The sequence below is a fragment of the Hyperolius riggenbachi genome, chromosome 5, assembly GCF_040937935.1.
Source record: "Hyperolius riggenbachi isolate aHypRig1 chromosome 5, aHypRig1.pri, whole genome shotgun sequence".
Classification (NCBI taxonomy): Eukaryota; Metazoa; Chordata; class Amphibia; order Anura; family Hyperoliidae; genus Hyperolius; species Hyperolius riggenbachi.
In genome coordinates, this window is record NC_090650.1 from 21,399,919 (window position 1) to 21,426,699 (window position 26,781).

The 26,781-nt window shown below is 47.7% G+C and overlaps 1 long non-coding RNA gene across 1 annotated transcript in view; it reads right to left on the reverse strand.

Moving 5' to 3' along the window:
- LOC137519551 (uncharacterized) overlaps positions 1-18,808 on the reverse strand; it is a 135,179-nt gene extending 116,371 nt beyond the window's left edge. The window contains exons 1-2 of the long non-coding RNA XR_011021006.1: positions 18,723-18,808; positions 16,337-16,464 (exon numbers count right to left, since the gene is read on the reverse strand). This is a non-coding gene — a long non-coding RNA (uncharacterized lncRNA). The remainder of the gene's footprint in view (positions 1-16,336; positions 16,465-18,722) is intronic.
- Between the last annotated feature and the right edge of the window lie 7,973 nt (positions 18,809-26,781).

The window sequence follows — 26,781 nt, forward strand, 5'->3', positions numbered from 1 at the left end:
CATGGAATGAGAGGGGCTGTTGTACATGGATGTTACACATGGAAGAGGGGGCTGCACATGGAATGGGAGGGGCTGCTGTACAAGGATGATACACATGGAAGAGGGGGTGGCACATGGAATGGGAGGGGCTGCTGTACATGGATGATACACATGGAAGAGGGGGCTGCACATGGAATGGGAGGGGCTGCTGTACAAGGATGTTACACATGGAAGAGGGGGCTGCACATGGAATGGGAGGGGGCTGCAGTACATGAATGACACACATGGAGGAGGAGGCTGCACATGGAATGAGAGGGGCTGCTGTACATGGATGTTACACATGGAAGAGGGGGCTGCACATGGAATGGGAGGGGCTGCTGTACAAGGATGATACACATGGAAGAGGGGGTGGCACATGGAATGGGAGGGGCTGCTGTACATGGATGATACACATGGAAGAGGGGGTGGCACATGGAATGGGAGGGGCTACTGTACATGGATGATACACATGGAAGAGGGGGCTGCACATGGAATGGGAGGGGCTACTGTACATGGATGATACACATGGAAGAGGGGGTGGCACATGGAATGGGAGGGGCTACTGTACATGGATGTTACACATGGAAGAGGGGGCTGCACATGGAATGGGAGGGGCTGCTGTACATGGATGATACACATGGAAGAGGGGGCTGCACATGGAATGGGAGGGGCTGCTGTACATGGATGATACACATGGAAGAGGCCCCAGGTAAGTGAAACTCATTTTTTTATTTTGCTTGAACCTTCCCTTTAACCTACAAATTGTTCCTCCAATGAAAAGTTTTATTTTTTGAATGGTCCACATACTGTAGATGTTATCTTGAATATTGTCTATTACTGTCTAGACAATAACTTTTGTTTATTTGAGGTTATACTTTGTTTATGGACCTTTTTGTATGATCCTTTCTTTACAAAACTCAATAAAAAAAATGATTGAAATGAAAATTTGCATGCACGTAAAAAACAAATATAATTCTTAAACTGTCTGTAGTAGAGATTACCCCTTTTTCTCATATTCTTTAATCAGTACAGTAATAATAATACTGTAAATACTGTATGTACTACACTATATTGGGCTCTTGGTTCTCCCCATTTTTCAAGCACTTGAAGATCATAGTTACGTAGTTAGTTTGGTTGGAAAAAAAAACAAAAAACACATTCTTCCATCAAGTACAACACAAATGGAATTCTGGCCGAAGTAAGTTACAGACGGAGTCCTCCTTCAAGACATCATTTTTGTCTCAGCTTCTATATGGCAGAACCCCGGCCGCTGGCTTTCAGCGAAAATAGGTTAGTGGAGACAGTAAAATATTGATGTTTTATCTCCAGTTTACTTCCCTACGTTCTGCTTGAGCTGTCGCCGAGAATTGATGCGATGAAGGAAAGTGATATTTAAAAAGTCTTTGGCCAAAACCGGTGATAAAGTGCAGGCGCTGTCAGTCCTGAGAGACACCATGTTTCGCCCGTGTCAAGGGAAGACGCATTAAGGCGGCGGAGAAGGAGGACGAGACCTGCGCTGTGTTACTGTCACTGCCAAACCGGTGACCTGCAAAATACGCATTTTGTTGGATGGGTTTTGGCATCTTCCCGCGGCCGCAGAAGGAGGAACGTCGCGTCCAAAGTCAGTGGAAAGACAAGAAAGCCCAACAAGGAGGGAAAAACACGATTCTTGTCATTGATGGAAGGAATTAAAAAATAATTCTTAAAGTAGACCTGAACTCTTACACAACACAAGGAAAACAGAGAGAAATGGGAGGTGAGTTATAACGCCCACTGCACGCTATGCTCTGCACAGACCTGCCGCCGGCTACCTCGAGTCACGCTCAGGGTTACCGCTCCTGGCTTGTTTTTTTCCGCCCCGAGCCTGACTCGTGATAACCACCAAGAAGGTTAAAAGGAAATAAATAGAGATGCGGCGAACTATTCGCCTGGCGAACATCTCTGGGGCTCTTACTACTTCCGGGTCGCACTGACCCGGAGTAGTACGCCTGCGATGCCCGGCGGAGTGCGTCCTAGATCGCGCTCCTTTTGCCGGGCACTCTCTGCGCATGAGCGTGACGTCATTCATGACGTTACGCACAGAAAGTGCCCGGCAACAGGAGCGCGATCTAGGACGCTCTCCGCCGGGCAGCGCAGGCGTACTACTCCGGCTCAGTGGGACCCGGAAGTAGTAAGAGCCCCAGGGATTTGGAGACGTTCGCCGGCGAATGCTTCGGGAACCGTTCGCCACATCTCTAGAAATAAATAGGTCAACCTCCATATCCCTCCCACTTCAGGTGTTCTTTAAGGGATCAGCAAGCTTTATCTTTTAAAAGGATTGTCAAATTCAATTTCATTTTTTTAAAGTTGAAATTTTACTTTAAGGGCAAGTGCAACATGCTGACATTATTTACTCTAAAAATAGGAATACATTCAGTGCGGATGCTGAGCGCTGGTCTGGCGGGGTGACAGGCGGGGCCGGCGGCTGCAGAGGAGACCGCTGTAAACTGCAGGGTGCTGGGTAAATGTGAGCCCGGGGAGGACAGAGGAGCAGTTAGCAGTCACGGCGGTGAAATATTAAACAAAGGTTCAGAGAGGGAACACACAGCCCGGGATTCACAGATCCCGGCCTCCCCGACCCAGAGACATCTGTCAACAAACACTGCCAAATCCTGGGGACACACCGCCATTCAGCCAGCGACAGAGAACCGCGCGCTGCCAATACCGACATTCATGGACGAGAATATCTGCCCACCGCAAGGAGGCACACTGCTAGGGACAGCACATGGACGGGGGTACACTGCTAGGGACAGCACATGGACAGGGGTACACTGCTAGGGACAGCACATGGACGGGGGTACACTGCTAGGGACAGCACATGGACGGGGGTACACTGCTAGGGACAGCACATGGACAGGGGTACACTGCTAGGGACAGCACATGGACGGGGGTACACTGCTAGGGACAGCACATGGACAGAGGTACACTGCTAGGGACAGCACATGGACGGGGGTACACTGCTAGGGAGAGCACATGGACAGAGGTACACTGCTAGGGAGAGCACATGGACAGAGGTACACTGCTAGGGAGAGCACATGGACAGAGGTACACTGCTAGGGACAGCACATGGTTACTGGTTCAATGCATAAAAATGTATGTGTTAATGTTCCTGCACTAGTGGGAATGCGTAAAAATGTACGCAATGTGGCACGCCGACCTCCGAGGTTGGCAAGCTGCCAGCGGGGGAATGGAGCAGCAGTGAGTGAATATGAGGGCACAGGATGGCTGCATGGGGCTGGTAGAAGCAGAACTAGCTGGTGGCGGGGGACTGGAGCAGCAGTGAGTGACTACGAGGGCACAGGATGGCTGCAGGGGGCTGGTAGAAGCAGAACTAGCTGGTGGCGGGGGACTGGAGCAGCAGTGAGTGACTACGAGGGCACAGGATGGCTGCATGGGGCTGGTAGAAGCAGGACTAGCTGGTGGCGGGGGACTGGAGCAGCAGTGAGTGACTACGAGGGCACAGGATGGCTGCATGGGGCTGGTAGAAGCAGGACTAGCTGGTGGCGGGGGACTGGAGCAGCAGTGAGTAACTACGAGGGCACAGGATGGCAGCATAGGGCTGGTAGAAGCAGAACTAGCTGGCGGCGGGGGACTGGAGCAGCAGTGAGTGACTACGAGGGCACAGGATGGCTGCATGGGGCTGGTAGAAGCAGAACTAGCTGGTGGCGGGGGACTGGAGCAGCAGTGAGTGACTACGAGGGCACAGGATGGCTGCATGGGGCTGGTAGAAGCAGAACTAGCTGGTGGCGGGGGACTGGAGCAGCAGTGAGTGACTACGAGGGCACAGGATGGCTGCAGGGGGCTGGTAGAAGCAGAACTAGCTGGTGGCGGGGGACTGGAGCAGCAGTGAGTGACTACGAGGGCACAGGATGGATGCAGGGGGCTGGTAGAAGCAGAACTAGCTGGTGGCGGGGGACTGGAGCAGCAGTGAGTGACTACGAGGGCACAGGATGGCTGCATGGGGCTGGTAGAAGCAGAACTAGCTGGTGGCGGGGGACTGGAGCAGCAGTAAGTGACTACGAGGGCACAGGATGGCTGCAGGGGGCTGGTAGAAGCAGAACTAGCTGGTGGCGGGGGACTGGAGCAGCAGTGAGTGACTACGAGGGCACAGGATGGCTGCTTGGGGCTGGTAGAAGCAGAACTAGCTGGCAGCGGGGGACTGGAGCAGCAGTGAGTGACTACGAGGGCACAGGATGGCTGCATGGGGCTGGTAGAAGCCCCAGGTAAGTGAAACTCATTTTTTTTATTTTGCTTGGACATTCCCTTTAAATAATGCATGCTACTGTAATTAAAATCCATGTAACTTATTTGCCCATTTGTCCCGGTTATTAAACAGTTTAAATTATGTCCCTATCACAATGTTTGGCGCCAATATTTTATTTGCAAATAAAGGTGCATTTTTTTCAGTTTTGCGTCCATCCTAATTACAAGCCCATCATTTATAAAGTAACAGTGTTATACTAGTTTAGGCTAGTTACACACCAGGACGTTGTGTTTAGGGGACGTTATAGGGCACATAACAAGCCCCTAACGCAACGCCTGGTGCTCTCTGATGTGGACGTCAGAGTGAGCCGCGTTGTGCAGCTCACTCTGGCGTCCGTGATGCCGTGATGCGTACTCTTGGACGCATGCGGCATCACGTGGTCCCGCCCGGCCAATGGCCGCACAGAGCGGCCGCTCCAGGAAGTAAACACTGCACGTCACTGAGTGCAGTGAATATTTATTAGCCATGTGCCCAGCCGCTCTCCCCTCCTCCCCAACATGACTGAGCATGTGCACACAGTCGAACGCGGCTTAGACGCGTAGAACGCACAGCATGCAGCACTTTGCTGCGTTACAATGTAACGCAACGTGGGCAGTGTGAACAGCCCACTTGTGTTACATTGCTGTGCGTTGGGGGAGCGTTACAGGCTGCACTAACGTGCGCCTGTAACGTCCCTGTGTGCAAGAAGCCTTAAAGATTTCAGTCCCTAAGATAACTATTTATGTTTTTTTGTTTTTTTTTTATTACAAAAAAAAAAAAAAATTGGTAACAATTGGGGAGTGTGGGAGTTAATGAGTTAATTTTATATTGTAAAATAATGTATTTGTATGTGAAAAATGTTTTTGGGTGTAGTTTTACTTTTTGGCCACAAGATGGCCACAATAATTTTTTGTAAATGCGTCCTGCAAGCGTAGGAAGTATGCTTGCAGGAAGTTCAGGAAGGCTGGGAAACAGGTTTTTTTCCACAATGATCGCGCTGCTTCTCATAGAAGCAGCCGATCATTGCTGGGGGGCAGAGATTAACGAACGGGAATGGTTTTTCCCGTTTAATGATCTCCGGACAAGCAGGCGGCAGCGTGCACGATCGCGGGAGCGTGGACAGCGGCGGAAGCGGTGGGGGGGCGCGTATATCTACGCTACAGGCGGGGAACTGAAGTCCAAAGGAGCGTAGATATACTGTACTTGGGTCTAATCAATTTTCTCAAAAACTATTAGGTCTTTTTGAATTTTTTTTAAGTTGTAGCCACGGATCACCTTTATAATGCATGCAATTTTGGTGATTGTAGCATGTAGGGGGGCTTTGCTATTAACATTAAAGTCAAATACGTGATCACGGCCATGATCACGGATTCTACAGGCAATCACGGCTAAAATCCGAGTCGAATTCAGGGCTCCGATTCAAATCCGGATCACGGCATATCCGGATTTCGATTCTGCCGTGACCGGATTTACTTGAATTCATGATTGGGGAGTATCCGAGCAACACTACAGGCAATGTGGACTCCGCCATAGACTTTCATTGCCCTAGCGGTAGGCTACAGAAAAATGCCACACCACGCCAGTGTGATACGGCCCTCAAGGATTGTGTCTTGTTCAATTGCTCTTTTTTGGACAAGCGGGTCTTTTAGGTCCAGGCTGTGGGGGGGGGGGGGGGGGGCATAAGGGGGTGAAGTGGGGGTGGGGAAGAGAAGCATTGTCTTGTCATCTTACACAACCCTCCCTGCACGAGTTTCGGCCCCCTGCTCAGTCCCGGCGATGCAGCGAGTCGGGATCTGCAGGAAAGCCTAATCTGATGTGGGAATTGTGATGAAAGGATAACGTTTTCCTTCCAGACAGCTGGACACAGAAACATGGAACGAAAGTGACTTTCTGAAAATTCACAGGAGCGCCGACCGAAAGACTTCAATCTCCTATCGCAATCACATGATCGGAGGGAGGCGGTGGGCCCCACACCGCGGCCACATGACTCGGGCTTGCCCAGATGTAATCTCACAATTTTATGAAATAATCTCATTTCATAGATGAGGAGTTCAGCTGCTGGGAGGAGAAGGTCTGTGTCAGAACTCTGGACTGCCTCACAAGGCGCACTTCTCAGATGTCCCTCTTTGGTACGAATAGTCTCCATCTTGGGACCAGTTCTTTCATCACCCTTATGCAGGGCCAGTTCTCAATTTTTTGCTGCCTGAAGCAAACTTGTGAGGATGCCCCTCCCTCCACCATTTTTGAATGATTGCACAGCACCCGACAATTTCCACTACGTGTTATAGTAGCTGCGCCCAAAAAAACTCGTCCTCAGTATAAGTAGGTAGCCAGATATATATGGGCAGCATGGTGGCGTAGTGGTTATGGGCAGCATGGTGGTGTAGTGGTTAGCGTCTTGCCCTGCAGCGCTGGGTGCCTGGTTCAAATCCCAGCCAGGTCAACATCTGCAAGGAGTTTGTATGTTCTCCCCGTGTCGGTGTGGGTTTCCTCCGGGTGTTCCGGTTTCCTCCCACATCCCGAAAACATACAGATAAGTTAACTGGCTTCTCCCTAAATTGACCCTAGACTACAATAAATACACTACACAATACATACATAGAAAAAAAGACTATGGTAGGGATTAGATTTTGAGCTCCTCTGAGGGACATCTGAGGGACGGTTAGTGAAAAGACAATATATTCTCTGTACAGCGCTGCAGAAGATGTTGGCGCTATATAAATACTAAATAATAATAATAATATAGGTCCCGCCCATATGGGAAGCCAGGTATAGGTGATCCCAGCAATTTGCAGCAAAAAAGCTAAATTTCAGCCCCCAGAGGCACCCAGTAGAATCGTGGATTTGTGGCAGGGGTGGGTTAAGGTTAGGAGGGGGGAGGTTAAGTGTGTGGGGGGGGGGGGGGTTAGTGTTAGGCATCGGTACAGGAAGGTCTTAAAGAGGAACTCCAGTGAAAATAATGTAGTAAAAAAAGTGCTTCATTTTTTACCATAATTATGTATAAATGATTTAGTCAGTGTTTGCTCATTGTAAAATCTTTCCTCTCCCAGATTAACATTCTGACATTTATTACATGGTGACATTGTTACTGTGGGCAGGTTATTTAGCTGTTTCTAGCTGCTCTGTCTGTTAGACAGCTAATAACAGCTATTTCCTGTCTCTGAACATTGTTACATTGTGGCTGTTTGCCAGCAGTACCGCGGTCTTCAGAGCCTCTTGTGGGAGGGGTTTCAGCACAAAATCAGTCACACAGCGCCCCCTGATGGTCTGTTTGTGAAAATCATTGTCTTTCTCATGTAAAATGGGGTATCAGCTACTGATTGGGAAAAAGTTCAATTCTTGGTTGGAGTTTCTCTTTAAAGAGAACGAAAGAGAACCAGAGATGAAGCACCCTCTTGTATTTTACCTTATAAATCAGTGGGAACACGACAGTAAACACCTAATCTGCTCTCTGTTTCATTGTTCTCTGTTTAATCTGACTGTTATCACCTCTGATAAGAATCCCCGACTTAGCATTCAGTCTGGCTTTGCTACGGAAAGATTATAGCTGAGTCTGTCTTCTCTGGTGTCTTTTCAAGCCCAAGCCCACCCCCTTGTGGCTCTGCTATAATGACTCAGCTATAATTATTCCCTGCAAAGCCAGACTGAATGCTCAGTCCGGGATTCTTATCACAGCTGATAACAGACACTTTTAGCAGTGAGGCTGAAACAGAGAGCATGGTAAGTGTTTTCTCTAATGTTCTTACTGATATATATGGTGAAATACACAAGGGTGCTTCGTCTCTGGTTCCCTTTAAAGGAAACCAGAGATGAAGCACCCTTGTGTATTTTACTATATATATCAGTGGGAACATTAGAGAAAACACCTACTCTGCTCTCTGTTACATTATTTACTGTTCAGATTGCTTCTTTTAAACCCTGATAAAATCCCCGACTGAGCATTCAGTCTGGCTTTGTTCAGGAATATTTATAGCTGAGTCTGTCTTCTGTGCTGTCTTTTTAAGCCCAAGCCTGCCCCCTTGTGGCTCTGCTCAGGAATCATTATAGCTGAGTCATTATAGCAAAGCCAGACTGAATGCTCAGTCTGGGATTTTATAGAAGCAATCTGAACAGTAAATAATGAAACAGAAAGCAAGGTAGGGGTTTTCTCTAATGCTCCCACGTGTATATATGGTAAAATACATGAGGATGCTTCGTCTCTGGTTCACTTTAAAAGGAAATAAATATGGCAACTTCCATATCCCTCTCACTTCAGGTGTACTGAACCAATATATCCCTAGGCAAGGTGCTCTACTCTGCCACCCAAGGCTGCACAAGGCTAGAGGAACATTAGTATCATTCGTAACTCAGAAAGTTTATCCAAGTTGCAGACTCCTCCATGTGCGCAGTGACATCAGCACGAGCGTTATTAATCTGGTGTAGGTCCGGCTCTTTGTCCAGCAGGGCTGCACATCCCACGCCTCTTACCGCTCCCCCCCACTCAACATCCAGAGATAACCTCTCCAATGGACGCTCTCGCTCTCCTCTTGAGAAGGGCCAGACGCCCACCGTTGACATCTCTCCTTGTAGGGGCCCCGGGAAGATGGCGGCCGAGACAGACAACCTCGCTCTGTACTGACAGCTGTAACATCTCCGCAATGATATTTTCTCATCTCCTAAACAGCTACAGATGAAGCAATGCAGAACACAAGGCTGGAGGCATCGCCAACTGCGATATCAATAACAGATTGGAGCCAGGCTTATAAAACCTCCCGCAAACCTGGGCTTGGGCCATAGGACATAGGCATGGTGGTAATATATGTGCCGAAGATACATGAAAGGAAAACTGCTTGTCAAAATGATTGCTAGTTCCAGTGGTATATGCAGCTGAAATACGATGCGGCAGATCACAACATTTACTGTGTGTCAGGCTTAAAGGGAACCCAAAGTAAGGGCGGGTGCACACCAAGAGCACTTCTGAGCGCTTTTTACAACGCCATCGCTTTGAAAAGTGCTTGGCTAATGTATCTGAATGGGATGGAGCACACCAGAGCGATGAGCTTTTTTCCCAAACGCAAACTCGGGTCCTGCAGCAATTCTGCCGATTTCTGAGGCGATTCAGCCTCAATGTTAAAGGGGAACTTCAGCCTAAACAAACATACTGTCATCAAGTTACATTAGTTATGTTAATTAGAATAGATAGGTAATATAATCTCTTACCCACCCTGCTTTAAAAGAACAGGCAAATGTTTGTGATTCATGGGGGCAGCCATCTTGTTCATGGGGGCAGCCATCTTTTTGGTTGAAAGGAGGGGACAAGGAGCAGGAGACACGGTTCCAACTGTCCTGTGTCCCGATTACCCCTCCCAGCTGCACACGCTAGGCTTCAAATGTCAAATTCAAAATGTAAAAAAAAAAAAAAAAAATTGCACCAAAACAGCAGAACGAGAACAACATCAGAAATCCCATCATGCTTTGCACAGCATCAGGGGAAAACTGCCCGGGCAGTTTTCTTCTGTGCAGCTAAAAATGAGGCTTGTATAAGAGAAACAAAGTTCTGATGCTGTGAAACTGTTAAAGAAACACCAAGCCTTTTCAGCGCTGCTGAGTAGATTTTTAGTCCGGAGGTTCACTTTAACCCATTCGCGTTCCATCGTTTTCACTTGAGAAATGTTCACCTCCCATTCATTAGCCTATAACTTTATCACTACTTATCACAATGAACTGATCTATATCTTGTTTTTTCCGCCACCAATTAGGCTTTCTTTGGGGGGTACATTTTGCTAAGAGCCACTTTACTGTAAATGCATTTTAACAGGAAGAATAAGAAAAAAAACGGAAAAAATCATTATTTCTCAGTTTTCAGCCATTATAGTTTTAAAATAATACATGCCTCCATAATTAAAAGTCACGTATTGTATTTGCCCATATGTCCCGGTTATTACACCATTAAAATATGTCCCTATCACAATGTATGGCGACAATATTTTATTCGGAAATAAAGGTGCATTTTTTCTGTTTTGCATCTATCACTATTTACAAGTTTAAAATAAAAAAAAAAATATAGAAATATTTCATCTTTACATTGATATTTAAAAAGTGTAGACCCTTAGGTAAATATTTACATGGTTTTTTTTTTATTGAAATGTTTTTTTTTTTATATTAAACATTTTATTTGGGTAGTTTTGGGAGGGTGGGATGTAAACAATAGGTTTAAAATGTAAATGTGTGTTGATTTTAATTTTTTTTAACTTTTGGTTGTAGTAATACTTTTTGGCCACAAGATGGCGGCCATGAGTTTGTTTACATGACGTCACTCTAAGCGTAACACACGCTTAGAGCGACGCATGGGGGAGGTAACAGCCAGAAAAGGCGAAGCTTCCGAGAGAAGCTGTCGCTTTTTCAGCGGGGGAGAGGAATCAGTGATAGGGCACCATAGCCCGATTTACTGATTGCCTGGCTAACAAACCGCGGGCCGGGAGCATGCGTGCACGCGATCGGCCGCGGGAGCGCGCATGGTTCCTGGACGTAGTTTCTACGTCCAGGAACCAAAATTGGTTAAGTATAGGGAAGTGGAAAATCGCTCTGTAAAGGGCTAGATCAGAGAGATTTTCCAAGCGTCTTTGTTACAGAAGCTGTTCAGTTACAGCTCTACTGTAACAAAATATAAAAAACGCTTCACCAAAACACTCCAAGAATCGTTAGGCACGGGCCTAGAATCGCTCTGAAAAATCACTTCAAAAAGCGCTGAGCGTTTGTGATTACGCTTTGTGGTGTGCACTGGCCCTGAGAGAGATATGGAGGCTGCCATATATCTTTCCTTTTAACCCCCTTGGCGGTATGATTCTTTCCAGATTTTAGGGTCTGAAAGCGGTGCCATTTTTTTTGCACCCTTTCAGACCCTAAAACCTGGAAAATAATCCTGCTGCCAGCGAGATCTGCACAGCCCCAGCAATCACTCACCTTCCTGGGTCCAGCGCTGCAGTTATGCCTCCATCCTCCTGGTGGCGCTGCAACCCTAAAGTGAGATTGCCGGCTGTCGCCATGACGTCAGCCGGCGATCTCACCAGGAGGAAGCAGAGCCCTGGAGAAGAGGAAGAAGAATGGCGGCCGATGTCGGGATCCCCCGGGAGGTATGTAAAACCGCCCGCTGCGCGCATTGCTCTGCTCAGACCTCCCGGCAGCTACCCCAAGCAGAGGTCGGGATTACCGCCAAGGAGGTTAAACAATACCAGTTGACCGGCAGTTGCCCTTGGCTGCAGGAGTGTCTGAATAATACGTGTGTGTCATTTGGCCTCTGGGGAGCTGGGTATTAGAGGAAGATGATCAGCAGGGCTGCCAGGCAACTGGTATTGCTTAAAATGAGATAAATATGGCAGCCTCCATATCCCTCTCGTTTCAGTTGTCCTTTAAAAGGACCACTATCGTGGAAAAAAGTAGGCAGTTAAAATCTGACAGAACCGACAGGTATTAGGCCAGTCCATCTTCTCATGGGGGATTCTCAGGGTTTTCTGAGAATCTGCAGTTTAACTGCCAAAATAGTAAGATACCAGCCAGCCTCCCTACTCACTTGCACACTATTTTGTCAGACTTAGCAACTGATGTTCAGTAAATGCTGTTGAAAACAAAGAAAACCAGAGAATCCCCCATGAGGAGACGGACTGGCCAAAACCTGTCAGTTCTGTCAGATTTTAACTGCCTACTTTTTTTGAGATCGTGATCCTTTAGAGCAGAATTCCCCAACCCTGTCTCCAAAGCCCACCAACAGTACCATAAACATACACAGGTGGGGTAATTAGTGTCTCACCAGAGCTGATTAACTACCTGTGTGGATTTCCACAAAACATGCAGGGTTGATGGACCCTGAGGACAGAGTTGGGGAACAGTGCTTAACCACTTCACCACTGAGGGGTTTTACCCCTTGAGCACCAGAGCAATTTTCACCTTTCAGCGCTCCTTCCATTCATTCGTCTATAACTTTATCATTACTTATCGCAATGAAATGAACTATACCTTGTTTTTTTCCGCCACCAATTAGGCTTTCTTTAGGTGGGACATTATGCCAAGAATTATTTTATTCTAAATGTGTTTTAATGGGAAAATAGGAAAAATGTGGGGAAAAAAATTAATTATTTTTCAGTTTTTCGGCCATTATAGTTTTTAAATAATGCATGCTACTGTAATTAAAACCCAAGAAATTTATTTGCCTATTTGTCCCAGTTATAAAACCGTTTAAATTATGTCCCTATCACAATGTTTGGCGCCAATATTTTATTTGGAAATAAAAGGTGCATTTTTTTTCAGTTTTGCGTCCATCCCTAATTACAAGCCCATAGTTTATAAAGTAACAGTGTTATACCCTCTTGACATAAATATTTAAAAAGTTCAGTCCCTAAGGTAACTATTTATGTATTTTTTTTAATTGTAAATTTTTTAATTTTTTTTTTAACTACAAAAAAAAAAAAAAAAAATGGGGAGTGTGGGAGGTAATGAGTTAATTTTTTTTGTGTAACACTAATTTATTTATATGTAAAAAATGCTTAGGGTGTAGTTTTACTATTTGGCCACAAGATGGCAACAGTAACTTTTTGTTTATTGCGACCTGCGAGCGTCCGGAGTGTTTGTTTTTTTTTCACAATGATCGCGCTGCCCATCGGAGAGCAGCGGATCATTGCGGGGCTTAGATCAACGAACGGGAATGGATTTTCCCGTTCATTGATCTCCGGGCCGCGGGCGGCGGCGTGTTTACTAGCGGCGGGCGGCGTGTTTACGAGCGGGAGCGCGGACAGCGGCGGGAGCGCGGAAAGTACGGATTTCTTCGTCCCTGGGGGTTAAAGGATGGAAAAAGGGACGGAGAAATCCGTACGGGCGGGGGTAAAGTGGTTAAAGGGAACCTGCGGGCCCTTTCACACTGGTGCAGCATAGCTCCCAACTGTCCCTCTTTTGGAGGCACAGCCCCTCTTTGGGAGCCCTGTCCCTCTTTCGTCCTCATTAGTCCCTCTTTCCTCCTCATTAGTCCCTCTTTCTATGTAAATAGATATAATTCTCTACTAAAAAATGTGTTTGACTCTAAACTTTATTCCCATCCTTTAACCTCTTCAGGACCGCAGTGCTAAACCCCCCTAGTGACCAGGCCATTTTTAGTAAAATGTGCCACTGTAGCTTTAAGGTCTCGCTGCAGGGCCGCACAACTCAGCACACAAGTGATTCCCCCCCTCCACAGTACAGCGTTGCTGCCGATCGCAGCGCTGTACACGTAAATAGACAGCAACAGCCGCTCGGAGACTGAAGGCGGGGCGGAGCTCCGCCCCCAAGCAGGAGATGCATGCGCATCTTGCGCGCAATCTCCTGCATTAGCTGGCCCCAGGATTTTACGGCAATCGACGTTAGGCGGTCCTGGGGTTGCCGCTGCGGCCACGCCCATCGGCGTGACGCGGTCGGCAAGAGGTTAAATTGATATATTACGAATTTTAAAATGTTAATATGAAGGAAAATGACCCAGGATAGAAAGGACCAATGTGGTTTGAATAATAAGACAGCATATTTTTCTTATGAAATCTTTATGGTATGCGTGGCTAGGGGTGTGACGGGGGCGTGATCAGGGGTGTGGCAGGGGCGTGGCTTCAATTTCCCTCTTTCTCATCTCAAAAAGTTGGGAGGTATGGTGCGCTGCAGTAGGTCACCGCACCGCACTGCGATGCTAATAAAGCCCTATGGGTTCTTTCATACAGCATGCGGTGCGCCGGAAGCAGACGATTTACCGCGTGGCCATACCCACGTTACCCTGCGGCGACCTGCAGCGATCTGTGTCGGACCAGAAGCCAAGTAAGTCTATGGCGACGCAGAGATTTTAAACAAGATGGTGGTGCGGCGCTCACGTCCAGAAGTGCTTCCAACCGAGCACTTCCGTATTTCCCAAACAGGAAGTGACCGCAAGCGATCTTGACAGCAGCCGATCGACCTAGATTTTATGTCCGGAACGATCGACTAAATAAATTGAAATTCATCAGAAATAGGTCGATCTGTTGTTGATCTATCGTGCTGTCTGCTGCATCAATTTCTAGCCGATTTGATCAGATTGGTCGAATTGGTTGTATATCGACGGCACCTATAAGAAGCTCAGGCACAAAGTACAAACCTCGTGCAGAATAAGCCCTGATGGGGATGGAGTCCAGAACTTCAGCACTCAAAGAAGCTGTCTAATAGGCAGGGGCGTAACAATAGACTCTGCAAGGGATGCAGCCGCAGGGGGCCCCGTGTGGGGGGAGAAGTCTCTTTTCCCTGTCCTGAGAGACTGACAACTAAGGGCACGGAGAGAAAAAGCTTTCTATTCTTTGCACAATTGTTCTACTGACTAAATCTGCTGAGCCACGGATAAGGAATCATACAAAGTTTTGTAGACAAAGTTTTGTAGACAAAGATTTGTAGATAGACCCTATTCAGTATGCAGCAGGCTCTTGTGCACAGTGTCCAGCCCCCAACCTCTCTACCCCTCCCCAAGTGCCCTGTACTGTAATGATGCTGGAGAAGTCTGCAGAGCCAGTTCTGCTCCATCAGAGATGGACAGAGTGAGTGTAATAAGCTGAGGCTGGGAGCACACTCGTTTGTCAGTTTTCGGCACACCGTGTGTGTCTGTATGTGTGAAAACACGCATGTTTTATCACAGAAGCTGATGTAATTGATAGAGAAAATGCCTGCAGTGCTTCACTGCTGTCTGTTTTTATCTGCTGGGGGAAACACATTCAAGTGTGCACTAGCCAAGTGAATAACATTGGTTCTCAGAACGCGAGGGGGGGCGGGGCATCCAAAGTTTCGCAGGGGGCGTCCAGTGATTTCTAGTTCACCCTTGCCAATAGGCCACAGTCATGTCATAGGATTGTTATGGATGGGTTTGATGTGCGTTTTGATTGGTGCACACACTGCAGCCAGTCACAGGGGAGGGAATGTGAGCAGCGGGTTGGTTTGTATTGGAGAGCTGGGCTGATGTTTTGCTCTGACTTGTGTGTCGAGTAGTTCAGAGAACGATGATTAATATTCAGCAGTTTCAGCTCTCTGTGTGGTTTGGACCTGATGTTATTTACCAAACATTTTCCTGGAGTGCAGATTAGTGATCGCCAAACCATCGGGTGACAATAAACAGCCCTGTGTCCCCCGTGACGGGTCCGTCCCAGAACAAGGCGATTATTCCCGAAATGACTGCAAACAGCTGCCAGCCAATCTTAAAGAGGCCCTGTAGCCACATATAGTAGAATGCAGTAAATTATTTACAAACAACCCATTTTTTTTACAGTAATTCTCCAGGTTTCAGCATCAGAAACTCTTCCTGTATCTATAGCAGGGGTAGGGAACCTATGGCTCGGGAGACAGATGTGGCTACCTACTTGCATTTCCCCAAAACTAACGGCCACTCCAATTGTCCCACCTTGGACCTTATCAGGCCCATTGACTTTGTAGGACGAGATCCCCGCACTCTGATTGGCCCAATAGGCTGTCTGTCACTTTCCAGGCAGCTTATTGGGCCAAAGTGTGGAAATCTCGTCCTACAAAGTGAATAAAAAGCCCCATATCACCTAGCTAATTGTACAAGCTGTTAGTCAGTATTTCTCCTGTCTGGCTCTCAGGGAAATTGCTAAAACCCAAGAGAAACTGAAGACTGTATACATATCACCATAGCAATAGGAACGTGAGCCCTCTGCTGTGCACTGTCCCAGTTTGAAATATATTGTATGGCTCTCACGGAATTACATTTTAAAATATGTGGCGTTTATGGCTCTCACAGCCTAAAAGACTCTTGACCCCTGATCCATAGATTGCTGTATATTGGTATGTAACCCCACCCTCCCAGCGATGCTTAGCCTAGGCTGTTTAGCTATGCGGAATTCTCCTCCCAGAGCATTCTGGGAGACCAGGCATTATTCAGAATTCTCAGAAACAGAACGTTCCGCAGAGCAGCACCTGACAGGTCTAAAGATGATACATTTCAGAATGTAAATCAGGGTGAGGACCGATTTTACAATGGGCAAACAATGACTTATTTATAAATGAATAGTTACATACCTATGTCATGGGGGGGGACTCCTCAATTGTCCACAACCCTTTCCGCTGCTGTCCGGAACCTTCTTCATATTTGTGGCCGCGCTCCCCTGCTTACAAGCGTAGGCGCCAGTGGCATAGCTCCCAACTTTCTGAGATACAAAAGAGGGACCCCTTTAGACACGCCCCCTAGACACCTTCCGCCCTGCCCCCAACACACCCCTAATTATGCATACCATGAATAACTTAAAACAATCACATTACATAAAACTCGTGTCCGTGATTTTGGCCTACCCCGCATACGAGCAGCCGTTGGGACAGCAGGAGGATGGGGTGGGGGGCGTGTGCGCAGGTATGCGTCGCGGACGTGTGCGCATATGCGCGCTGACATTTGGCGGCGACATGGAAGGGGAGTTGTGAGACAGAGGCCTGGCGTCCGTTATTTTTACAGGCCTTCAGTCTAGTAAAAAGGATTAGAATAATGTTTAGAGTTACACTGGCAGATTGTAGTAGAAAATACATATCTCTGCCTGTCTGCAATAAGATAAATGGGGTCAGGTATGTAGATTTTAGTAGCAGGTTGGTAGAGTCTCTAGTGGTGGGCAGGTAGTGAAATTCAACATCTTTTGGTGGGTAGATGGTGATCTTCGGTAGGCAGTAGTAGATTCTAGTCAGGGCTGGCGCTACCATAGAGGCAAAAGGGAACAGTCCCCCCTCTTGCTCAACTAATCACCCCCCCTGGAAGGAACAATCCCCCCCTTCTTGCTGAACTAATAACCTCCCCTGGAGGGAACAATCCCTCCTTCTGGCTCAACTAATCACCCCCCCTGGAGGGAACAATCCCACCTTCTAGCTCAACTAATCACCCCCCCCCTGGATGGTACAATCTTCAAATCCATGGTTGCAAAAAATTACAGGCGTGTCAACAGAGAGAAGCCACGCCTACGCAGTTATACATTGTCCTCTATGGCAAGTTGCAAAATATAATGGATTGCAAAATCTTTCCACCGGTCCTGATTCTAGTGACAGGCAGGAAGTGATAGAGGGATACTGTAGGGGGTCGGGGGAAAATGAGTTGAACTTACCCAGGGCTTCTAATGGTCCCCCGCAGATGTCCTGTGCCCGCGCAGCCACTCACCGATGCTCCGGCCCCGCCTCCGGTTCACTTCTGGAATTTCAGACTTTAAAGCAAGCTGGTGTTGTAGGAGCAGGCTGGTGTTGTACTTTATACTGGTTGAACTCGATGGACGTATGTCTTTTTTCAACCAAAATAACTATGTAACTATGTAAAGTCTGAAAACCACTGCGCCTGCGTTGCCATGTCCTCGCTTCCCCTGATGTCACCAGGAGTGTATAGCAGAAGCCCAGTATGGTCTGTGCCTGCGCAGTACGCTCCTGGTGACATCAGCGGGAGTGAGGACACGGCAACACAGGCATAGTGGTTTTCAGACTTTAAAGTCTGAAATTCTAGAAGTGAACCGGAGGCGGGGCCGGAGCATCGGTGAGTGGCTGGGTAAGTTCAACTCATTTTCCCCCGACGCCCCTACAGTATCCCTTTAACGGCAGGCAGATAATGATCTGCAGGTTCTAGTGGCAGGTAGGTAGTAACAGGCAGCCAGCAGTGGCAGGTAGGTAGCCACAGGCAGCCAGCAGTGGCAGGTGGGTAGCCACAGGCAGCCAGCAGTGGCAGGTAGGTAGCCACAGGCAGCCAGCAGTGGCAGGTAGGTAGCGACAGGCAGCCAGCAGTGGCAGGTAGGTAGTGACAGGCAGCCAGCAGTGGCAGGTAGGTAGCGACAGGCAGCCAGCAGTGGCAGGTAGGTAGCGACAGGCAGCCAGCAGTGGCAGGTAGGTAGCGACAGGCAGCCAGCAGTGGCAGGTAGGTAACCACAGGCAGCCAGCAGTGGCAGGTAGGCAGTGACAGGCAGCCAGCAGTGGCAGGTAGGTAGCGACAGGCAGCCAGCAGTGGCAGGTAGGTAGCGACAGGCAGCCAGCAGTGGCAGGTAGGTAGTGACAGGCAGCCAGCAGTGGCAGGTAGGTAGTGACAGGCAGCCAGCAGTGGCAGGTAGGTAGCGACAGGCAGCCAGCAGTGGCAGGTAGGTAGCCACAGGCAGCCAGCAGTGACAGGTAGGTAGTGACAGGCAGCCAGCAGTGACAGGTAGGTAGTGACAGGCAGCCAGCAGTGACAGGTAGGTAGTGACAGGCAGCCAGCAGTGGCAGGTAGGTAGTGACAGGCAGCCAGCAGTGGCAGGTAGGTAGCCACAGGCAGCCAGCAGTGACAGGTAGTTGGAACAACCAGTGAAAGATACTGCAGGTAACAAGTGGGTGAGAGGGTGCCATGTTGTAGTGTAGTGCTCAGTGATTGCACAGCTGTATTGGGTGGTAATGTATGGTGTGTGATGGTTTCGCCTACCCCTCTCTGCTGGCTCTCCTCCCTCTGCCAATCCTCCATGCTGCCCTCCTCAGCTTTCTGGCTTCCCTCCATCCTGGCCTCAGCAATGCAGGACAGCGACATCTTTGGCTGGCAGGAGAGGTGCAACTTCCTGCAGCCATCCTTACTGCTGCCACCTGCTGTCCATACAGTGTACAGCCAACCAGCATCTTATTGGCTGCATGCATTGCTCTACACCAGGGGTCCTCAAACTTTTTTAGTCAAAGGCCAGGTCAACATACTTCAGATGGCTGGGGGGCCGGAATATACATCAAAAAATGCTGAAAAACATAACATTGAGTCTAGGTATTAGACACCGACGATGCCTGGAAGAGAACTCCTAGGAGCAGCTATTCAGTCATGTGGCGCCCAAAGAAGTCTATGTGCGCCAGGCAGTGAAGCATACCCAGGTGACAACCTGCCGTCCAATTGGACAGCAGTGTCACTTGATGTGGAATTTCATCGGAAACCAGCAAATGACTGCTTTCTGGCTTCCCTGTGTGGTGCCAGCACTGCTATTCTATATGTGGGCCTCCAATATTTAAAGATGCAGCACACCTCATCCATAAGTTTTGAGTGTGGGGGCCGGTAAAAAAGCCTCAGAGGGCAGCATCCGGCCCGCAGGCCTTAGTTTGAGGACCACTGCTCTACACACTAGGAGCTCCATGGACACAGGAAGCAGCAGTGAGAGAGGCTGCTGTTGGCTCTGCTTCTCTCCTGCAGCCCGCAGAGCTACTGGTGAGTAGTGATGAGCAGAAATTACGCCCATACGTAATTACGCATCATAATACGCAATTACGCATCATAATCATAATGCAAAGTTTAGGGGGAATAGCGTAATTCATTTCGTAGTTAAATGTTACTAATCGCGTAACTTTGTGCCGACTTTGGCGGCGATTAGCAAAGCTCCTGTATAGCTACCAAAATTGCTACATAGGTTACAAAAAGAATTGTTAAAAAAGACCTTGTAGTTTGAGAAAATCGATTTTAAAAATGCAAATGTACCGTATATACTCGGCTATAAGTCGCAAAATTTAGGACAGACCCAAAGTACAAAAGTGGGGGGGTCGACTTGTAGTCACATAGTCCTAAATTTTGCGACTTACAGACTGTGTGGGGGGGGGGGGGGGGTATGGATGTGGTGTGTGTGTGTGTGTGAAGGGGATACTCACCATCCATCGCTGGGCGCAGTGTCCTTTCTCTTCCTCTCTTCTACCTCACTCGCGTCTACCCCCTTCAGAGATGGTCCGGCTCCCGATGTCACATGACGTCGGGAGTGGAAGTTACAGCGCGAGTGGAGGAGAAGCGAGGAGAAGAGAGCAGACTGCGCCCAGCGGTGGATGTGGTAACGGACAGCTGCAGCCGCGGGGAGAGCGGGCAGCATGGAAGCAAACATCGCACCACAGCCTCTATCTTCCACCTACCACGCATCCCCTTGTGTTGATACCAGCGTCTCTCCTGTGGTGATGTCATCACAGGAGACGCTGGTATCAGCGCATGGGATGCCTGGGAGAGGAAGTAGATGGAAGATAGGTGAGATGTTTGCCTCCATGCCCGCTCTCCCCACCGCTGCAGCCTATACATGGGGGCAACTATACCTGGCTGCCTATCAATGCTGGGGCATCTATACTGGCTACTTACGTATGCCAAGGGCAAGTATACTGGCTACCTTCCTATACTGGGGGCAACTATACCTGGCTGCCTATCAATGCTGGGGCATCTATACTGGCTACTTACGTATGCCAAGGGCAACTATACTGGCTACCTTACTATACTGGGGGCAACTATGCCTGGCTGCCTATCAATGCTGGTGCATCTATACTGGCTACCTACCTATGCTAGGGGCAACTATACTGGCTACCTACCTATGCTAGGGGCAACTACACTGGCTACCTTCCTATACTGGGGACAACTATACCTGGCTGCCTACCTATGCTGGGGGCAACTATACTGGCTACCTACCTATACTGGGGGCAACTATACCTTGCTACATACACTGGATGCACCTACCTGCCTAGCCTATACTGGGGGTAACAATACTGGCTACCTATACTGGAGGCACATACCTGGCTGGCTTACATATAATTACATATAGACTTATACTTGAATAATTGAAAAAATTCACCTTGTGAGGGTCAAATTTGGGGGGGGGTTGACTTATACACGGGGTCGAGTATATACGGTAAATGGTTTTTAAACTCATTTTTCTGAGTTTAAAAACCATTTTTCTTTGCATTTTTAAAAATCGATTTTCTCAAAAACTAGAAAATCTTTTTTTTTACAATTCTTTTTGTAACTTGTACCCACTATTCTTATTAACCTACGTAGCAATTTTGGTAGCAATAACATGTATGGGGACTTTGCTATTCACCGCCAAAGTTGTCACAAAATTACGCGTAAATTACGCACAAATTCATGCGTAATTAGGAATGAGTATACAAAGTCAAAATTGAATTATGAATATGTAATTACGTATATGCATAATTGCGAAAATTGTAATTAGCAGATTACGATCATCCCTACTGGTGAGTAGCTCTCCATTAGGCTTGTGACTCCAGTGTGACCTTCACCAATAAGAAATTCCCCTTTCTTACCTCTTTCTTACTCTCAGAAGCCATTTTCTTCAAGGAAAGTGTTTTATAGTTGGAATTTCTTATCAGTGAGGGTCACATTGTAGTCACTTCCTGTCTGAGTCAGGACTGAGTCAGCCACTTACATACCTGATATTTAACTCTTTCTGGCAGAGAAAGGAAAAAGACACATGTCTATCTCATAATGTCACATGTCAGTTTGGGTATCCTTTAACCTCCTTGCCGGTCTAAAAAATCCGGCAAGGAGGCAGCGGCGCACATTTTTTTAATTTTTTTTTTTTTAAATCATGTAGCGAGCCAAGGGCTCGCTACATGATAGCCGCTAAGCGGCGGCATCCCCCCACCCACTCCGATCGCCTTCGGCGATCAGAGTATGCAGGGAATCCCGTTGAGAACGGGATTTCCTGCAGGGCTTCCCCGGTCGCCATGGCGACGGGGCGGGATGACGTCACCGACGTCATGGACGTCGGGACGTCATAGGGAATCCCGATCCGCCCCTCAACGCTGCCTGGCACTGATTGGCCAGGCAGCGCAGGGCTCTGGGGCAGGGGGGAGCGACTCGGCGCGGCGGATTGGCGGCGAGCGGCGGCGATCGGAAGTTACAAGCAGCTAGCAAAGTGCTAGCTGCTTGTAACAAAAAAAAAATTATGCAAATCGGCCCAGCGGGGCCTGAGATATCCTCCTGCGCAGGTTACCCCGAGCTGAGCTCGGGATAACCGGCAAGGAGGTTAAGAAATGGACCGTTCCAAATAGAAATTTCCACTTTGGGGGTCGAGGGGGGGGGGGGGGGGGGATGCGGGGAAATGGAACGGAAGCAGCGGAATGGAAATCGAGTGGCAACGGGTCCGATTGACCAGTGATCACATCCATTCTCACTGATCTGTTTGCCACTGTAACGCAAGTACTGATGCCAAATAGATCAGCAGGGCCTGCCAGGCAACTGGTATTGTTGAAAAGGAAATACATTTGGCAGCCTCCATATTCTTCTCACTCAAGTGAAAATGTGACCAAGAATAGAACTTCATCCCAATCAGTAGCTGATACCCCCTTTTAAATCTTTTTCTTTTCACAAACAGACCATCAGGGGGCACTGTATCGCTGATATTGTGAAGAAACCCCTCCCACAGTGGAAATCGATACGATCCTTTGTGTGATTTGATTACGATTCTGTATACGATCCGATTAAATCCGACATGTCCGATCGGGATTCGATTCAATTTGCAAATCGAATTGAATCAAATCGAATCCCGATCGGACATGTTGGATTTAATCGGATAGTAAATGGAATCGTAATCGAATGGCGCAAAGAATCGTATCATATAGATTTGGCTTAAGTGACAGCAACAGAGGAGAAAAGTAATGTATGGCTCATTTTACTCTGGAAAAAACATACTTCTAATTTGTCTATGTTTGCACATATTTTAAATTTCACAATTTTTCGCCATAGTGCCCCTTTAAGAGTCTGTGAGTTCCTCAGCTCTCCCTCCGCCTACATACCGGACTGGAGACAATGAACTTATGTACACGCTGTTAGTACAAGACGATAAGCCGTCTGCGCCGCGGAACAATATTAAATAAAAATACGATGCTGGAATATAAGAAAGCAGAGGCCGATATCGGCTTCAAAGTGCATTGTCCGGGGTCTGCCCAGTCCTGATAAGCCGGATCCCCTTACACAGCGCAGATCACTGATAGCTATAGGTTATAGATTACAGCTGATAAGGGTTTTATTTTATAGTCCAGTCTCAGCGGGGAGGAATGCAGGACTTACAGAACTCGCAGAGTTCATAAACTGGTCAGCAGCAGGCAGAACATGATAACAGCGTTCAGCATAAAGTGTGGCGAATGCAAACCTGCTTCATAATATTATGTGCAATTCTTATAACAGCGAAGAAAGGGACACCGACCTGGTGGGCGATAAGACGGACGCTACGGGTGACCTCATGCTGGAGGATGAAGTCACAGTGACTCAGTCATAACTGTCCCGCTTCCTCTAACCTCGTAAGATGGGGTCCAGGGACGGATCTAGACTAAGTTGCCCCAAATTGCGCCTGGGGCAAGGTCAGGTTTTGGCGCCTAAACTGCCATTCCCCATCCAAATGTTTCCGCCTTTTTAAGAATTCAACACACTGCGCCTGGGGCAAGAGACCCGCTTGCCTCCCCCCCTAGATCCGTCCCTGATTGGGGCTAGGTTCAAGAGCATTGCGGTGCGTTTTTCGAAAATCAAACCATGATTAGCGTTTAAGAATTAAGGGAGGAGTATTGAGGAATCGGAAAAAAAAACATGAATGAAACAGAAGCGTTCAGCAATTACAAAGCCAAGCAGCGGTTTCAATGGAAGGACACCGTGGAGCTATGGGAAAATGTTAAAGGGAACCTTAACTCTAAAAAAATGAGTTTCACTTACCAGGGGCATCTACCAGTCCCTTGCCGCCATCCTGTGCCCTCGCAGTCACTCATGGCTCCTCTGGTCCCCCACCGGCTGCTAGTTTCGTTTTTGCTGACTCGGAGTCGGCGGGCCGCCACACATACCTTTGTACGCATCCCGCTGGTGCAGGAAGCTGTCGCGGACATTAAGGCCTCCTTTCCACGGACTGCTGATAGGCAGTGAAATGCCTCTCAAAACTCTCTCAACTGACTGAGTCAGCCACTTACATACCTGATATTTAACTCTTTCAGGCAGAGAAAGAAAAAAAGGAACACAGCCTAGGTATTTGTGTGCTAGGCACTGTACATACCCATGTCTATCTCATCATGTCACATGTCAGTTCGGGTATCCTTTTAGGGCCCGTTTCCACTATCGCGGTTTCCGCAGAGTTTCCCCGCACATGAATCGCACGGGGAAACTCTGCCATAGGGGATAACGGCACTTCGGCCGAATCGCTTGCGGGAGCAATTCGGCCGGAACCCCCCGCAGAATTTGCGGCGGAGGCTGCGAATCCCATAGCCGTGCATGGCACGGCTCATGGGATTCGCCTGCGATCCCGCCCACCCGCTCAGTGCCGGCTTGCGGCTGCAAGACGCACGCCGCACTAGTGGAAATGAGCCCTAAGGGGAAGTCTGTTAAAGTCTACGGATGTTGACTTTCAGGCAAATGGCGAATTTGTCACAGTGATCAAAAAAGTGAAACAAAATTTCCAGCAGGGACAACATCACACCTGCCACCTGTGTGAGATCTACCACCTGTTGCTCTATTTCTTGTTTTTATTGTAGATAGCTTTTTGTCATTTAGGCTGTATGTTTGTGGTGTTACCAGAGACATCGTCGAAGAGGAAGACCTAGGCTCTCTTTTAACATGGATTCCTCCGTCATCGGGGCTAGTGCAATGATACTCTATGGGCCCGTTCTGACTTTGGCGATTTACGTTTATCATCGCCGATTAACGCAAATCGGCAAACGCAAACATTTTCAGGCGATTTCCCGGCGATTGCGTTTCAGTGCTATATAAAGCTCTAAACGCGATCGGGGAAAAATCGATGCAGTGTCCAGTGATTTTTTTTCCGCATTAAATCGCGGAAAAAATCACTCCTGCAAACCACCGGCAATTTGCGTTTTGCACTTTTAAGCGTGAATGGGGCCTTATGGATAAAACAGAGGCCTCCTCCTACAACCATCCAGCAAGTCTTGGATAACTCGCAGAGATAAAAAGCCAGCAAATTCTCCAACATGTTTGGAGCAACCTGCGAAATGAAAACCTTCATAAACTCCATCAAAGAGTGCCTAAGAGGATTGTCGCTGTGTCAAAGGTAAAGGGTTCTCACATCAATTATTGATTTCATGTAGGCTAATTTTATTCCATCCAGTACACTTTTAAATAACTTTTGTTAATAAATAAAAAGTATTGATGAAATTGTTCTTCAAAGTACTCACCATGCATTTACAGCATTTTCCACTCGTACCCATGACTTTTGCACAGCAACAGAACTTCCTTTCTGCTCTAAAAGATAAGCAACAGCATAATAACCTTTAAAGAAAAACATGTATTTGTTACCATGCAGGAGAACAGAGGCGCCAAAAGGATAAAAGAAAGCTAAATGAGCTTAAAAACCATATATTTTATTTATCAACTCCAAATATGCAACACATTTCGCAGGTTTGATCCAGCTCTGGTCACTGGTGCCTGGCTCTTCTATTGACCACATATGCTATTGCTCCGTTGTTATTGCCTGATGAAGCGGGATCAAACCTGCGAAACGCGTTGCATATTTGGAGTTCATAAATAAAATATATTGACTGTCTTTACTACAGTCGTTGTGTGTCTACTTGGAGGAGGCAAGTCCACCACTACCTCCTCTATTTACCAAGAATTTGGTTTTTAAGCTCATTTAGCTTCCTTTTATCCTTTTGGCGCCTCTGTTCTCCTGCATAATATTGAGTCCACCCCGGGTGGAGGGTTGAACCCCCTTTTTCTCATCTACAGAGAGCGACTTCTTATTCCTGAGTGGGGTCAGGAAAATCTCCCCACCTGCCTTTACAGTGGTTGCCTAATGGTAACCCTGGTTTGTGAGTATTAATATTTACTCTATCTAGTAACCATTTACCAGTACATATTACACTATTGGGGCTCTTGGTGTTCCTTGTTTTTATGTATTTGTTACCGCTTGCAGCACTCCCAAAATAATTCTGCAGTGTCTACTTCCTGGTTCCTATAACAGAAGCATAAATATTTATGTTCTAAGGGCACATCAAAATACAACTTAGGTCACGCTGTGCTTGTATGATGTATGTATGTCAATACATAATTAGAGATGGTCCGAACTGTTCTCCGGCGAACGGTTCCCGGCGAATTTCGGTGGTTCGCGTTCGCGGAGAACCATGAACTTTTCCGGAAGTTCGATTCGCCTCCTTAGTGCATCATTAGGGTCAACTTTGACCCTGTACATCACAGTCAGCAGGCACATTGTAGCCAATCAGGCTACACTCCCTCCTGGAGCCCCCTTCCCTTATAAAAAGCAGGCAGCGTCAGGCATTGGAATCACTCGTGTGCCTGCAGTAATTAGAGAAGGGAGAGCTTCTGCAGACTCTCATAGGGAAAGCTTAGTTAGGCTCTTGTAGGCTTCTTAGCTTGCTCCTTGCTGATTCTTATTGCTAAAAAAAGCACCCCTCAACAGCTCTTTTGAGAGCTAATCTTGTTCTTGTGATCTTTTTGTGTGTGTGTGTGTTTGTCCCACAGACACTTGTGTTGCATAGACAGCCTTGGTAATTCCTACTGTGTGTGCCACTGCCAGGCCCAGCACATTCAGTGACTATCTGTGTGACAGGTGCACATTGTAATACCCATCACTGCATATACCTACCTGTTTACAGTGCACCCACCTACCTACGTAAGTGCATGTAGTGTCACTGTGCCTGTTCGGTACCTGTCTGTGTGTGACAGGTGCACATTGCAGTGTTCTCCCCAGGCACTTTCTCCCCAGGCACTTGCACCCGGATAGTTTTAGTGAGCTGTT